The sequence below is a fragment of the Crocodylus porosus genome, unplaced genomic scaffold, assembly GCF_001723895.1.
Source record: "Crocodylus porosus isolate Cpor-Errol unplaced genomic scaffold, CroPor_comp1, whole genome shotgun sequence".
Lineage (NCBI taxonomy): Eukaryota > Metazoa > Chordata > Crocodylia > Crocodylidae > Crocodylus > Crocodylus porosus.
Window position 1 is genome coordinate 8,004,832 of NW_017728939.1, and position 13,475 is coordinate 8,018,306.

The following is a 13,475-nucleotide window of genomic DNA, read 5'->3' on the forward strand; positions in this document are numbered from 1 at the left end:
ACTCCATGCATTTGACCTAACGACACAGCTCTGCAGCAGTAGGAGGCTGTCTACCAGACAGGGCACGCACCATACTTTTTTGTACACCACACGCCAACAAATCAAATCCACGTCTTGTTTTTGAAAGGCCAAGCGCAGGGAAAAAAAAGATCTTTCCTCAATAAGTGACTAGGGAGCAGCCGCGGGGGAGCCAAGCCTGATCCCTGCTCTGCCCCTGTGGCTTGCTGCAGGCTTTACTTTCCGTTTTGCAGCTGAAACCGCTCTTACCATATTTCTTGCATATCCTGCGCATTCTGATTTCCAACAGCTGCTTTGGGCAAAAAGGTGCGTGTTGTTTTAAAAAAATACAGTATGCTGCCGATGCTGAGTGCTCATTCAGGTTTATTATGCCTTTATTGGAGCTCCTATTTTTCCCCGACTCCATAAAGGCTCCAAGATCCACCTTCTCTCCTCTCCCTCCCCCATCCTCCTTGGCCTCTCTTTGTCTCCCTCACATCTCCGCAGGATGCGGCGGGCATGTTGAGCACACTCGAGGCACAGAGGCTTTACCAGGCAGCTGTGAACACCAACACTCTCTGCTTGCAAATGAGACTCCGGCCCGGTAATGGGTTTATGCACCAGCTGAGATCCAGTGGCCGCAGTGCCTAGCGCATGAAGCATAGGTGCCTTCTGGGGTTTAATTAACTAGGTTCTCTGCCGCCCTGCTTCTGAGATGGAGCCAATAGGGCAATCAGCAGGAGACCTGAAATGGAAAGCTGAGTCGAGGGGAAAACGCTTCTCCTTTTTATGACATGATCATGATGTAAAACCAAAGCCTCGGCGCCATCAGGAACAAACCCTCCAGCATCCTCCCTGTTACCATCGGAAGGGAAATGCAATGCAAGGCTATTCCTCTTTCCAAAGTGCCCGCCCCAAGCCACCAGATCCTCTTAATGAACCCACTCCAGCTCAGCAGGAAAGAGCCAACAGTTTGATCCCAGCCTGTCCATCTCCTCCCAGGCCTCCTAGAAAACCCAGGATGGATTTGCTGCAAAAGTCCAGCCCTTGGTTGTTCTGGAGTCCCCGACTCTAAGTAACCACATTGCCCTACCATGGCCAAATTATCCCGGATAACCAGGCACGACGGGCCAGTCCACTCCAACCAAGAGAATCAAGGCTCATTAGCTCCTCGGCTCCGGGCAAAGCTTGCAGCTAAGCCCGTGCTGCCACTCGCTGGCGCTCACAAACACCAGATCCACATGAAACATGGCCTGATGAATATTCGCATGGGGGACAGACTTGATGGGAGCTTCAAATCTTTGTCGTTCCTTTGCAACGTGAAGGTGGATGGCTTTCCAAGCTCACGTTCGCATAGCTGCGTAACATGTCATTCTTCCTCCCCTTCGTGGGCTGCCCCACCTGGACACGTCCTTGCAACAGCCAGTCTCTTATTAAGCGCCAGGGGCTCGATTCTTCGCAGCTTCTCCAGGCAGCTGTGGGTGCCCCATGACTGAAGCGACTCCAGGCCTAGATGCACCACTGAAAATCACTTGGATGCCCCTTTGCTTTGCTGAACGGAGGCCTCATGGCTTAGCCCAGTGAGAGCCAAACTTTTAAGAAGTGCCACAAATTAGCTCCACGCCTTCCCTGAGTGCCACCCCCTTAGGATCATAGAAAATGAGGGTTGGAAGGGACTTCAGGACGTCATCTAATCCAACCCCCTGCTCAAAGCAGGACCAGCCCCACCTAGATCATCCCAGCCAAGGCTTTGTCTAGCCGGGTCTTCAAAACCTCCAAGGATGGATGTTCCCCTGCCCAATCTACTGCTCTGCTTTCTGCTCTGCGCTCCCTGCCCCATCTGCAGCTCTGCGTTGTGCTTCCTGCCCTGTGTTGCCTGTCCCTTCCCTGATCTGCCCACGTGGCTGGTTGACCACCCTGGCTTAACCAGGGGAAAGCCCAGGAGCTGCACAGGGTGCGACTGTGCAGATCACACGGCAGGGCATGAACCCCAGCAATTCCTCAAGCAATAAGAGAACGGGACGGCTTGGCTCCCCCGCTCCAAAATTAGATGCCTGTGCTGCAGTGAATAGGAAACGTTCATGCACCGCAATGGGCCAGGGCAGGATTCCCCTGACACAGAGGGAGCAGAGCGACTCAAAATGCCAGCCCCACCATAGTGGGTATGCCGGACACTGGCCTGTATAGCTCATGGCTCTCCAGGTTGTATAGGAGCCCATAAACTCGGAGGAGCCAACCTCAGTTCAAGCAGCTCGGCGCTGCCCTAAATTAAGCCAGGGGCTGCATCGGCCCAGAGCAGTCCAGATCCCAAAGGAATTGTTCCAAAAGGAAAAATGGTGGCAGGAAGATGGATTTGATCCCCCACTGTCTGCACGACATGGTAGAGGCCTCCAGCTTCGCATCAGTGGCGTTTATTTCTGTATGCCCTGCCAGCCACGGCAGAAGAACAAATATAGACTCGGGCAGGGGAGGGGAGAGGTTTCCTAATGCAATTAAGTCCTTTAGCATTTTCTAACCAGCCAAGAAAAGTGAAAATGAGTTGGGGGGGAGAGGAACCAATGCTGATGCATTCAGCACAAGGGCTCGCTGGGGCAGATCCTGCCTCAGTTCCCCCAGCGTGAATCCGGAGTAACTGCACTGGACTCCAGAGAGGGCTGCTGATGAAAATCAGTCGGGCCCAAGCGCTCCGTGAGCAGACAGAAGGGCTGGCAGGCATCTGAGCATGTAGCGCACGCTTCCTGAATGCTTTCCAGTTTGAAAACGGAGCAAGCCGGATGCTGATCTCTGCCCGACTGCCGCAAACTCCGCACAGCAGCCAGCGCCAGCTTTGTGGATTCCCGCTCGCTCCCTGCCAGCAGAATCTGGCCTGTTGTTTTCAATTTGTCTGCTTTCAAATTGCTCCTAAATAACACAGTTTATCTTCGGCTGATTGAGTCTAAGAATTTTGCAATTACAGACAAACGAGGACATTCAGCATCACATGTTATTTGCATTTTTAAGGACTGACTTTTGCAGGATTTCTTTTTTCCCCTTTTAAACGATGCTTCAGCCCCAGGTTGAGACAAGTTAGCTCAGAGCACGCGTGCACATCAAACGTGCAGATCTCGGATGGGCTTCTTCTGTCCTCTCCGGACTCACTGATGACTTCCCTATACCCTGGAAGACTGGCATCATCCGATGACTTACGGCTACCTCAGTCCAAGCCCCCTCTGCGGTTTCCCCTCTTTCACAGACCAACCCTCCAGGGTACATTTATTTGTGCTGCAAGCCTGGGCTCGCTTGCTTTGCTGGCTTTTCCTGGCGCTGGAGCATCTTGCATTGAGGATACAAGCAATATCACTTGAAGGGTAATCTTCCAGAAACCTTCCCACAGTTCCCTTGAAAGGAAAGACAAGCTCTCCCAGCTCTGAGCTGTCCTGACACACATATATCACACAGATACACCTCTATCAGGTATCTTCCCAAGACACCCTGCCTACACGCTCCCGCTCTTGCCCTGCAAACGCAGGAACGTTGCTGTGAGGCCACCCCGGGCACCCATCTGAGACCTCCATCTCCCGCATGCTTGCGAGTAGCCACTGGGACAATATATTACCTCTGGGGCCAGGAGCAGAAACAGGCGGATGAGGTGCATTTGGGAGCATCCCCGCCGGGACATACCTGAAGGGCCGTGGGCCAGGCTGAGTGCAGTCAGTGAGGACGCAATGATGCCAGCGAGGCTGGGAAGCAGAGATGCTCAGAGTCTAACCCTAACCCTAACTCTAACCCAGGGGCCCTTTTTCAGCTCTGCTTGTTCTTCTAATGGCTGCTAACCTTTGCTTGAACAGCGGTGGCTTCCCAACAAGCCCAGTGATGCACAGCCTGTCTCTCACTGCTCATCCTGTCTCCGGACAGTGCGATCGTGGCTGGAGTCCTGAGCCACTGGACAGCTGCCTGTTGAGCTCGTTCGCCCTCTAAGGCAGAGCCCAGCATGCGGCAGCCTCTGCGCACTGCTGCCAGGTGACTGCTGCTGGTTTTCCTCGCTCTTGGAGCGGCGCCACTGAAAGCCAGCGAGGGTGTCGGTGGTGCCTGGCTCTCAGGCGCGGGAGTGAATTCCACTGGCGCTTGGCCCAGCTGCAAATAGCTTTGCAGGGCACGATGGAAGGAGGGACTTGTGGCCAGCGCTGCAAACGGCTGGACTGGATCCATTCAGGACGCGCCTCCGGCTGCCTGGGATAGACCTGCGTCCCTGGTACCTCCCTCTGCGTGGCCGCCGCGACACTCCTGACACTCCCAGGAGGGGATTCCTCTGGTGCCAGATCACTCAAGAGAGCTGGGACCCAATGCGCTTTTGGAGGCAGGCGGGAGGGAGATGGCTACAGAGGTGGAATTAGCCATGCAGAGCTCCATCCTCCTTCCTCGGAGCAACCAGCCCCGGGTCCCCAGAGAACAGCAGGTAGCAGCTTTAATCAGCTGAAGCAGACAGCTTGCCAGAGGCCAGCCTTCCTGACAGCAGTGCCTCTGTAATAAATCATACGCCTGTCCAGGTTGCAGAGAGACAAGGTGCATGCTTGAACGGGGTGGGGTGGCCTCCACAGCTCAGTCCCTGTGACCCCAGCTCTGAATCACCCGCGTCCTCCTGGGAGGAAGATGCTCTTCCAGTGATAGCTCAGGGCACTGGGCCTGCCTCAGATACAGAGAGCCGGAAGGTCAGTGCTGGATGGCACTGCCCTGCTCTAGCAAGTGCCACCTTGCTCTTCTTGGTGCCAGGTGGCACTGTCTACCAGGATTGGCCTCACAGTTTGCAAGAAGTGGGGGCCAAGCTGCCAAAGAGGAAGGCACCTCTCCAGTTGTAGGGTAGGGCCGAAAAAGGAGAGTACTTCAGGCTTGAGGGAACATCCGAGATGCCAAGCAAGAAGGGGGCCAGACAGCTGGCATGGCCAAGGCTCAAGGGAGGCCAGTATGTCCACCTTGCCTGGTGCATGGTCCCCCGTTTGCTTCCAAAACCCAGCACCTGGGCTCCTCAGCATTAATTAGAGCAGCCCAAGGGGTGCTATAAACTACACCTGCTGCCAACAGCCCTGGGCAGCTGAGACGTCAACTAGGCCACCCCCACTGGGGTCAGGAAAGTGCAGGGCGCACAGCCTTGTTCCCTGGAGGGAAGGTTTAGGACAGCGATTCTCAACCTGGGTGCTCCCCTGGCGCAGCTATTTGCAGCTGGGCCAAGCACCAGCGATTCTCAACCCTGGTTTGCCTTGAGATCCTTTCAGGGGTGCCACATAATGCCACACTGCTGGGAGTGGAAACAGGGTTCACAAGATAAATCCAATGATCCAGCTAAGACTCCATCGTGTTAAAGACATTCAGGCCAGCCGTGGTCTTTCTGAGTTCCTTGCAACAGAAAAATTGCCAGCTTATTATTTTACAGTCAAAAAAAGAGCGAAAACTGAGAGCTGACTTTTTCCTGAGGGTGCCTTGAGCCTAACAGGGTTGAGAGCCACTACTCTACCCCTCCTGCGGGGCTCTAGAGCACTTCAGCAATGGGAGAACCCATTCATCCCCACCACGCTGTCAGACAGACCGATGCAAGCCAAGCCAGCTCAGCAGCAAAGGCACCACGCCGCCCCCCTCAAAAGCTCAGTCCCCCCAGGACCATGTGAGGAGAGTGGTCCCCTTTTAAACCGGCTTCTGCATTATGCATGGGGGCAGCCTTACACGGAAAGCAGGGGAGCGGGCCAGGGAGCTCGGAGGGATGTCTCTCTGGGGCATTCACTAAGGGTTGTGCTCACGCTTGCCTAGTATCGGATGCCAGTCCGCGCTGGCGCTCCATTAGAGAGGGCGCTTCTCTCGGCCCCGCTTTTCTGCTCTAATTCCCTCCTTCTCCACGCTCCCCGGCTGACTCTGCTGCAGGCCTCATTGATCAACTTGTCAAAAGTTTGCTTTCAACTCACGCAGGAGTCACTTCTTTGAGCATCTGGGGCGGGGGCACAGAGCAAAGGAGCGGAGGACGCTGGCTGGCCAGGTGGCAATGAAATGGAAGAGCCCGATAGAGGGATAATTACTCCCTCTAAACAATGCCAAGGGAACCCGGGGCTGGATGAATGATTAATTACAGCCGCTCAGCGCTGAGGAAAGAAGCCAGAGCTAATGGACCACGCTCTCTCCCTGCAAAATACCTGCTGTCCCTCGGGCTCAGCCCTGCCGAAGCTGGTTCTACTTGGTGGATGGCACCTGGGTGCTGGTGGCACCAGTTCCCACTTTGAAAGCAAGTCCCCATCATGATGCAGGGACCCGCATCCAGCTCCGGGTGCTTGAGCTTTACCAACGTTGCCGTTAGACTCGGCACGCCGCCCCCACGCAAAGCCCAAACCTGCAGTTCGCTGAGATGACCCGGCCATAAAAGAGAGCATAGGGTATGATCTCCAAGCCCTGTTAGATAGGCCATGGCTGCCTGGGCCCTACACGGCTCTTTGCACCCCTTGGGCCAGGAGACTGCAGGGGTTATAGCGGGTCTGGCCCCACTGCTGTGCGGACGCTGTCCTGAATCCAGCAGGGCAGATGGCAGGTGATAAATGGTGGGAAATGCCAAAAGGAAACTCTCTTCTTCACCACCCGAGACCTTCTCCCCACTCACCCCATCCCTGTCCCCAAGGAGGGGCAGATGGAGGCTGCACTGAAGCCACCCGTCCCTCCAGAGGGAACCCTTGATCATTTCTCATAGTGCTCAGCTACCCCCTCCCAAGAAGCAGGGCCGGCATTGCAGCACCACGCCATCGGGCTCGCGAAAGCCTCTGTCTTCCTCTGTCTCCTTGTCCCCATGTTCCTAATGGAGCTTGAAATTAAACTGATCTTTCCATTTATTCCCAGTACCTCATGTCTGGACCCAAGGACGAGGCAGGCATAAATACACCGACAACGCCCTCCCTGTACTGAACACCTCTTAGCTGCTGGACTAGCTCTAAAGGGAGGAGGTATATCAAGTCAGCGGCACTGGTTTCTGGGGGCTTTGGAGCAGGTCTTCTCCGTCACTTTGAAGCAGGCTTTGCTGCCCATTTTGGTGGACAGCGGCAGCAGGGAAGACTAGTCTCCAGAGCCCTGACTAGGCTTTTGGATGAACTCCACTGAGGTTTATTCCCCATTCACATGGGGGTGATGAAGATCAGTATGTGGCTCAGAGGGCCTGATCCAAAACCCCTAGAAACCAATGGAAAGACTCCCATCGACTTACCTGGGTGTGGGAATGAGAATGGGGCAAAGTGCCCACTTCAATTTGAAATGCTCTTGGGACACCAGTCAGGGCACTAGACTGGGACCCAGGAGGGCTGTGCTGTCACATGGCTCTGCCACGGTCTCCCAGAGTAACCTCAGGCAAGTCACTTCCTCTCACTGGGCGCATCTACACATTCATTAATGCGCAGCAATTACTGCACATTTAGTTTAGTACTTCCTTACTGAAGTGCTAACTAAATGCGCAATAGCTACAATTACTGCACAGTAGCACCGGCGCATGTTTTTTTAGTGATGCTCGCTGCGCAGTAGCCTAATACTACAGCCCAGTAGCATATTAGCACGGTTTTGGCCCTGCACGCTACTGCACAGCGTTATTAGCCCACTGCGCATTAAGCATCTCATGTAGATGCACCCACTGAGCTTCAGCTTCCCCACGTGTAAAGTGGGAACAACCACCTTCCATTTCCCACTCATCTACTTAAACCATAAAAGGGTCCGAGGCAGGGGCTGCCTCTTACACCATGGACTGATTTCAGGTAGGGCCTTGCTCAGCTCGCCCACCATAAGTTATTATAGCAATTCAGAGTATTTATATTAAAAGTCTTTCAGAGAGCACTTGATAGCCTGTCTGCTTGGAGGAAGTGCCTTCAATCACAGAGCCTTCCAGAGTGCTTTTTAATGTCCCCAGTTCCATGTAATCTAGAAATTTTAATTGAAATTAAGCAGGAAAAACTCCCCTCGGGTCCCGGCAGCAGTCACATTGGCACAGGCACAGCTATATATATATATATATATATATATATGCTCTTAAAGCAGGGGTGAAAGTTTAAAAATCAATTCCGAGGTCCAGGTGAAGTAATTAAGCCTGGGACACAATTCCGGGCAATTAAACGGTTTTAAATTTTATTTATTGATCACAAGATTGCCAGCGTCCGGCACAGAGCTAAAAACTCATTTTCTCGGGGTTCTGCTAGTCGAAGCGCACCGGTGGCAGTGTGGGGGCAAAGAGTGAGGGAGGTGAGTGGCGTCTCTCACTGATGTTCTCCCCCAAATGAATCCCCAATCTCTTAGCAGCCCCCTCTTTTTTACCCATTTCTTGGCTCCAAGAGCAAACCCTCCAAGCCAGGGAGGCAGCATCATGTAAGCTGCATAGATCCAGGATTGCAGTTTTGGTGGGTGTTTCGTTTGGGCTGAAGCACCGTGGAGCTTTAGCCCACGACTGGGTCTCTGGGGTCAGGATCGGAGCTGTCTGATGGCTGTACAGCATCCATCACAGTGAGAGCTTGGCCTGCTCCGGGGCACTATCGCAGCACATAGGTACTTGTAATGGACAAAAAGCCAAAAGGAGAGCACAGCTGCATCAGAGCGTGAAAACTGCTGATGAGATGCACATCGAGGCAGGCAAAGCCTAGCAGAAGTCTCGCATTCACCAGGCACCTGCCCACAGCAGGTCTAATCCTGCCCTGGAGACACCCTACTAGCAGATAAATGCCGGTTAACAAACCTCTGGACACACATCCCCTTGGAAGGTCGTCTCTGACCCTGTCGCCATCATCAGTCATGCCACACCAATGCACGGCCCAGCAAAGTTGCACGCACTCCAGCCACCATTGCCACCAGCTCCCACCAGCTCCCTGCTACTTATAACATGCTGTACAACACACCTGAGAGACCAAAGCTAGCACAGGCACCCAGGGAGGCACTCAGGCTCTGGCAGCTCATGCACACACGCACGACAGGTTCCAGCTGACCCCAAACAAAGAGAGGGAAGTTTTCCGGGAGGTGTCGCTACTCTCTGAGATCCCCAGGCTTGTCTTCCCTGCTGTGATGACAGCTGTCCTATCCCTGGCCTTTTAGTCCCATCCTTTGAAAATCATAAGCCGGGCAGCGAGCAGATGATTCGCTGGGTTTTCTGGGCTTTTTGGACTCCCCCTCAGAGCATGGCGCTTTGATCTCCTGCGCGAACGTGCCGCCGTGCGCGAGAGGTTCCCGGTTGGACTCTGAGAGAGAAGCTACTGCTCTGCTCCACCTAGGAGCCCAGCTGCACCCTTGCTGCCGGGGCCCAGGGTGCTTGCATTCACTACGCCTTACCAGGAGGAGCAAGCTGTTTCCTCTGCAGGACCAGGGACGCAGCCAGCAGGACGCGATGAGTCAGTGGGCTGGGATGAAGGGGCTCCACTTCATTATAACAGTGCAACAAAGTCAGGGCCACCCACGTGAGATGCATCACTGGGCTGCCCGCTCTGAGACTGGATGGGAACGCAGATCTGCCAGTTCAAAACACAGAGCCCCCGGTACTCAGGTTGAAGGAGTCTCCGTTATTATCTTGTAGCAGGACGGGGCCCAGGACCTATGGCAGAGCAGCTCCAAATCCATTCAGCAGGGGGCAGCAGCGTGCACATGTAACCTACCTGCCAGGATGTGTGCGCGTGAAGTGCCCTTTTCTCTAATTCAAGACCCAGGGGACATCCGACGCGATTAAGAAGGTGGCATATTCAAAACCAATTCCAGACGACCCTTTAATTAGACTCGCGGTGGATCTCATTGCTGCCAGAAGTCCCAGAGGCCACAAGACAAAATGCAAGGAGAGATTGGATGGGGAGATGGAAACTAGAACTATCTGGAGCGATAATGGATCATGCAAACAAACGTTGGGGAAGGGATATTAAATATCGTGCTTTGGGCTTTAAGCCAATCTCAAAGCATTTACAGACTGGGAGGAGACAGAAAGCAGGGGACAGATTATCCTTCATCTGCCTGCTGTGCTGTTCCTATGACTCCCACCGAGGCGCGTGGGGCTAGCTGCTGTCAGAGATGATGGATCAGATGAGATGCCCTCCATCCTGAGCGGGCACGCGTTCCTCTGGGCCTGATCCGCGGAGGGTGCAAGACTGCTGCAGGCACCGAGGAAGCCGTCGTGACTCGGGGCTGGCGTGCACCGGGGCTTTCGGCAGGTCCCGGGGAGGATGGGGCCCACACAGCTGAGTCTGCTGGCACACCCCAATGCTGGCTGACCCGGGCTCGTCCCCAGCCCTCGCTCTGAAGCCCATGGCCCCAAGGTCAGGGCAGACACTGGGGGAAGCCTGAATCAGCCTCACGGACAAACTCCTGGCTATGAAATCACAGGCGAGCTCAAGCCCGTCTACCCTGGGACTCACCACTGACACCGCATGGACGAGCCCTCAGACTCTGAGCTACAGATTTCCCCGGTTCAAGGCCTTACATGGGTCACGGGCATGCACGAGACGGGTCAGTGCAATAGCAAGGACCGAGCGCACGGCAGTCCTGCCCTGTGACACGGGTTTGTGGCACCACAAACAGCAGCAGCTACTAAATAAACATCATTTTTTTCAATGACACGAGGGTTGGCAATACCTTGGAGCATCCAGTGGCTCCCATGGCAAGGCTGGTGCTGCTGCTCTGTCTTGAACAAGGAGACACCACGACACTGCCCACCGTCCCAGCCCGCACTTTGCCAAGAGCTCAGAAACTCCTTCACCAAACAGCCCCCGTGTCCCGACCCTGCTTACCACTGCGCATCAGTCGGTGACAGCTCACTGCCACCTGGGAATCCACCTGGGAATAAGGGAACTGAGCATTAGGGGATGAGGGAAGCTTGCAGCGCTGCAGAGGCGGTTCAGGGAGGTGAGGCTATTCTCAGTATGGATCAGGTCCATGGCGAATGCAACCAATGCATTTCACAAGCATCAGCAGCCTCCTAGATGTAAGAGGAAAGCTCTGTGGCAAAGACAGGGGGCACCCACCTGGATTACACCCATTGCTTTTCAATTGCTTTCAAAGGGGCTAACCCCCACAATGAATCAAGGCCCAGCGAGGGGCAGAAGTGGAGTTCAGGGGCACGGATGCAGAAGAGGAGTCCCTGACGGGGTAACCCTGACACACTGGGATTGCATTAGCAGAGGAAACACCATGCTGAGGCAGGAAGCTGGCTGATCTTGTTTCATGAGACAGAGACACAATCATGGTGCAAAGCCACTCACCCCAGGGGCAGTCAGCAGCTCCTGTGTTCCTCTTTCCATGCTAGTTTCCCCCATTAAAAAGGAGCTGGCTGCACGTGTGAGGTGTCACGACGGGGAAGCAGAGATGGCTCTGTGCCTCCTTCCTCTCGCACGCTGCAGCTGGGAGCCAGCTCTCCCCCTTGGTGAGCTGCGGGAAAGTGCTTGGTCCTATGGCTTTGAGCAGAGACCCAAGCACCACTGGGTTCACCCCACCTCTTGTCATGGCTAGTCTCCAGCCCAACAGGGACAGGTTTGCAGAATTTGCTTCCCAGGCACCTCCTGCCACAGAGCGGGGTCCCTCAGTCGGCTGGTCCAGAGCTCTGCGAGCGCAGCCTCCGTGCAAAGACACACATCCGCAAGAAAGGGGCACAGCTACAGCCCCACCACAGGCACTTACAGCATGGACAACACGGGGGTTTTGCAAGTATAGCTCCAAGCCAGAACAACCATCACAGCTACGGTAGCAAAACCCTGGCATGTAAGCCAGGCCAGAAAGAGAGTAGGGTGTTACTTGGTCCAAGTCACTAAGTACTATCAGCAGGAACATGTTCCTCCTGCCCAGCGTACAGGGCGATAGCAGGGTCTGGGCAGCTGGAGATGGCACCTGAAGAGGAACTCGGGCTCGAAAAGAAATGCCACGGTTTTAACAACAGCACCCGCTAGACCGAGCCATCAGGGGTTGAGATGGATTCTCCACCCCTGGAGATTGTTAAAGCAGGAGGGGCTGTTTCCCTAGAGCAGTGACTCTCGACCAGGGTGCCGTGACACCCCAGGGTGCCTGGAGATCCTTTCCAGGTTGCCATACCATGGTAGCCCTGGTCGGTGCGCAAACACAATTCACAAGATCAGACCAGGGGTTTCAACTAGAAATGCAAAACTCTAGAACCCGTGGTTCAGAGAGGATGCCTTTTATTAGACCGGGGTGAACTATTTTGGGTGGAGGGCCACTTACTGAGTTCTGGCGAGCCATCGAGGGCTGCATGACAGGCAGCCAGGGGCAGATAAATATTAATTTTCTAAATTTTTTAGGGGCCCCGCAGGGCAAATAAAATGGCCTGCCAGGCCACATCCAGCCCGCGGGCCACATTTTGCCCACCCCTGTGTTAGAGCAACCAAGTAATGGCAAAAAAAAAAATCTTTTTCTTCAAACTAATTTTTTTTTTTGGCAATTTCTTAATTGGTCTCATAAAAGGTATCCTCTCCGAACCACGAGGTCTAGAGCTTTCCATTTCTTTGTGTCTCACACCAACACGACTACCAACTACACCCCTGAAACATGGAAGATTTCAACTAGGAATCAAAAGCTCCTGACCTGCTATAATCTTTCCGAGTTCTTCGCAACAAAAGACTTGCTCTGGTATGTCTCTGTAATCAAAAAATGAGTGAAAAAACTAAGAGCCAGCATTTTCCAAAGGGTGCCTTGAGTCAAATAAGGGGTGCCTCAAATCTAAAAAGGCCGAGAGCCACTATCCTACAAGCTTGTTCTAGTCCAAGCAGGGAAGTTGGGAGCCCGTATCAGACTGCAGGTCAGGCATGGGTCTCTCCTGGCCTCACAATCCATGGTGGTCCCAGGCCCTGTCCTAGCGATGCCTGACATTATAACGAGAGCATCACCCCTCCCCAGTGGGACCTGGCGTGAGGAAAACGCTTGCCCCTTCTGAGCCTGCCCCAGACTGGAAGGATGTGGTACCCAACATCTGATGAGCCACACAGCGTTCCTGGGGTTTAAAAAGAAAGTCAGGCTCCCCAGACATGCACAGATGACCACGTGCTCTGGTATAATCTACTTCAGTTCTTGACACTACCTTGATCAAGACCAAGACCTGGAGCAGGCAGACTTCCAGCTATCCTGGGACAGCACCTACAAAGACTATGTCAGGACCTTGCTACTGTGACGAGGGAGCACCAACCTGTTTGCCTTGAGCCAATGCAACTCTAGGATGGGCATGGACAAACGGCACCGAAACCAGCATATTTTATACCAGGGGGTGTTATCCTCCAGGCGAAGCAGGTCCATCGTGACAACAGCCCCCAGGGACCTGCCTCACTGAGTGACGTCGGGCAGACAGAGCTGGATTATCTAGCTGAGTATGAGCCAGACACGGGACAACCCCAGTTTCACCGCAGTGTTGAGTTGAAGGGAGGAGTGACACATCTCCTTGCAGCCTCCTGTACCCTCTCCTCCACTCTCGGAGAAGAACGCACCCTTCCACCCTTTGAGTTGGTCTAATAAAAGATAGCAGATTTACC

General features: G+C 54.1%; 1 long non-coding RNA gene across 1 annotated transcript; it reads right to left on the reverse strand.

The window, feature by feature from the left end:
* Positions 1-363: 363 nt before the first annotated feature.
* Positions 364-4,517, reverse strand: LOC109318489. The gene is made up of 2 exons (XR_002103262.1): positions 3,811-4,517; positions 364-742 (listed from the first exon to the last, which is right to left on the reverse strand). It is a non-coding gene; the product is annotated as an uncharacterized LOC109318489 (long non-coding RNA).
* Between the last annotated feature and the right edge of the window lie 8,958 nt (positions 4,518-13,475).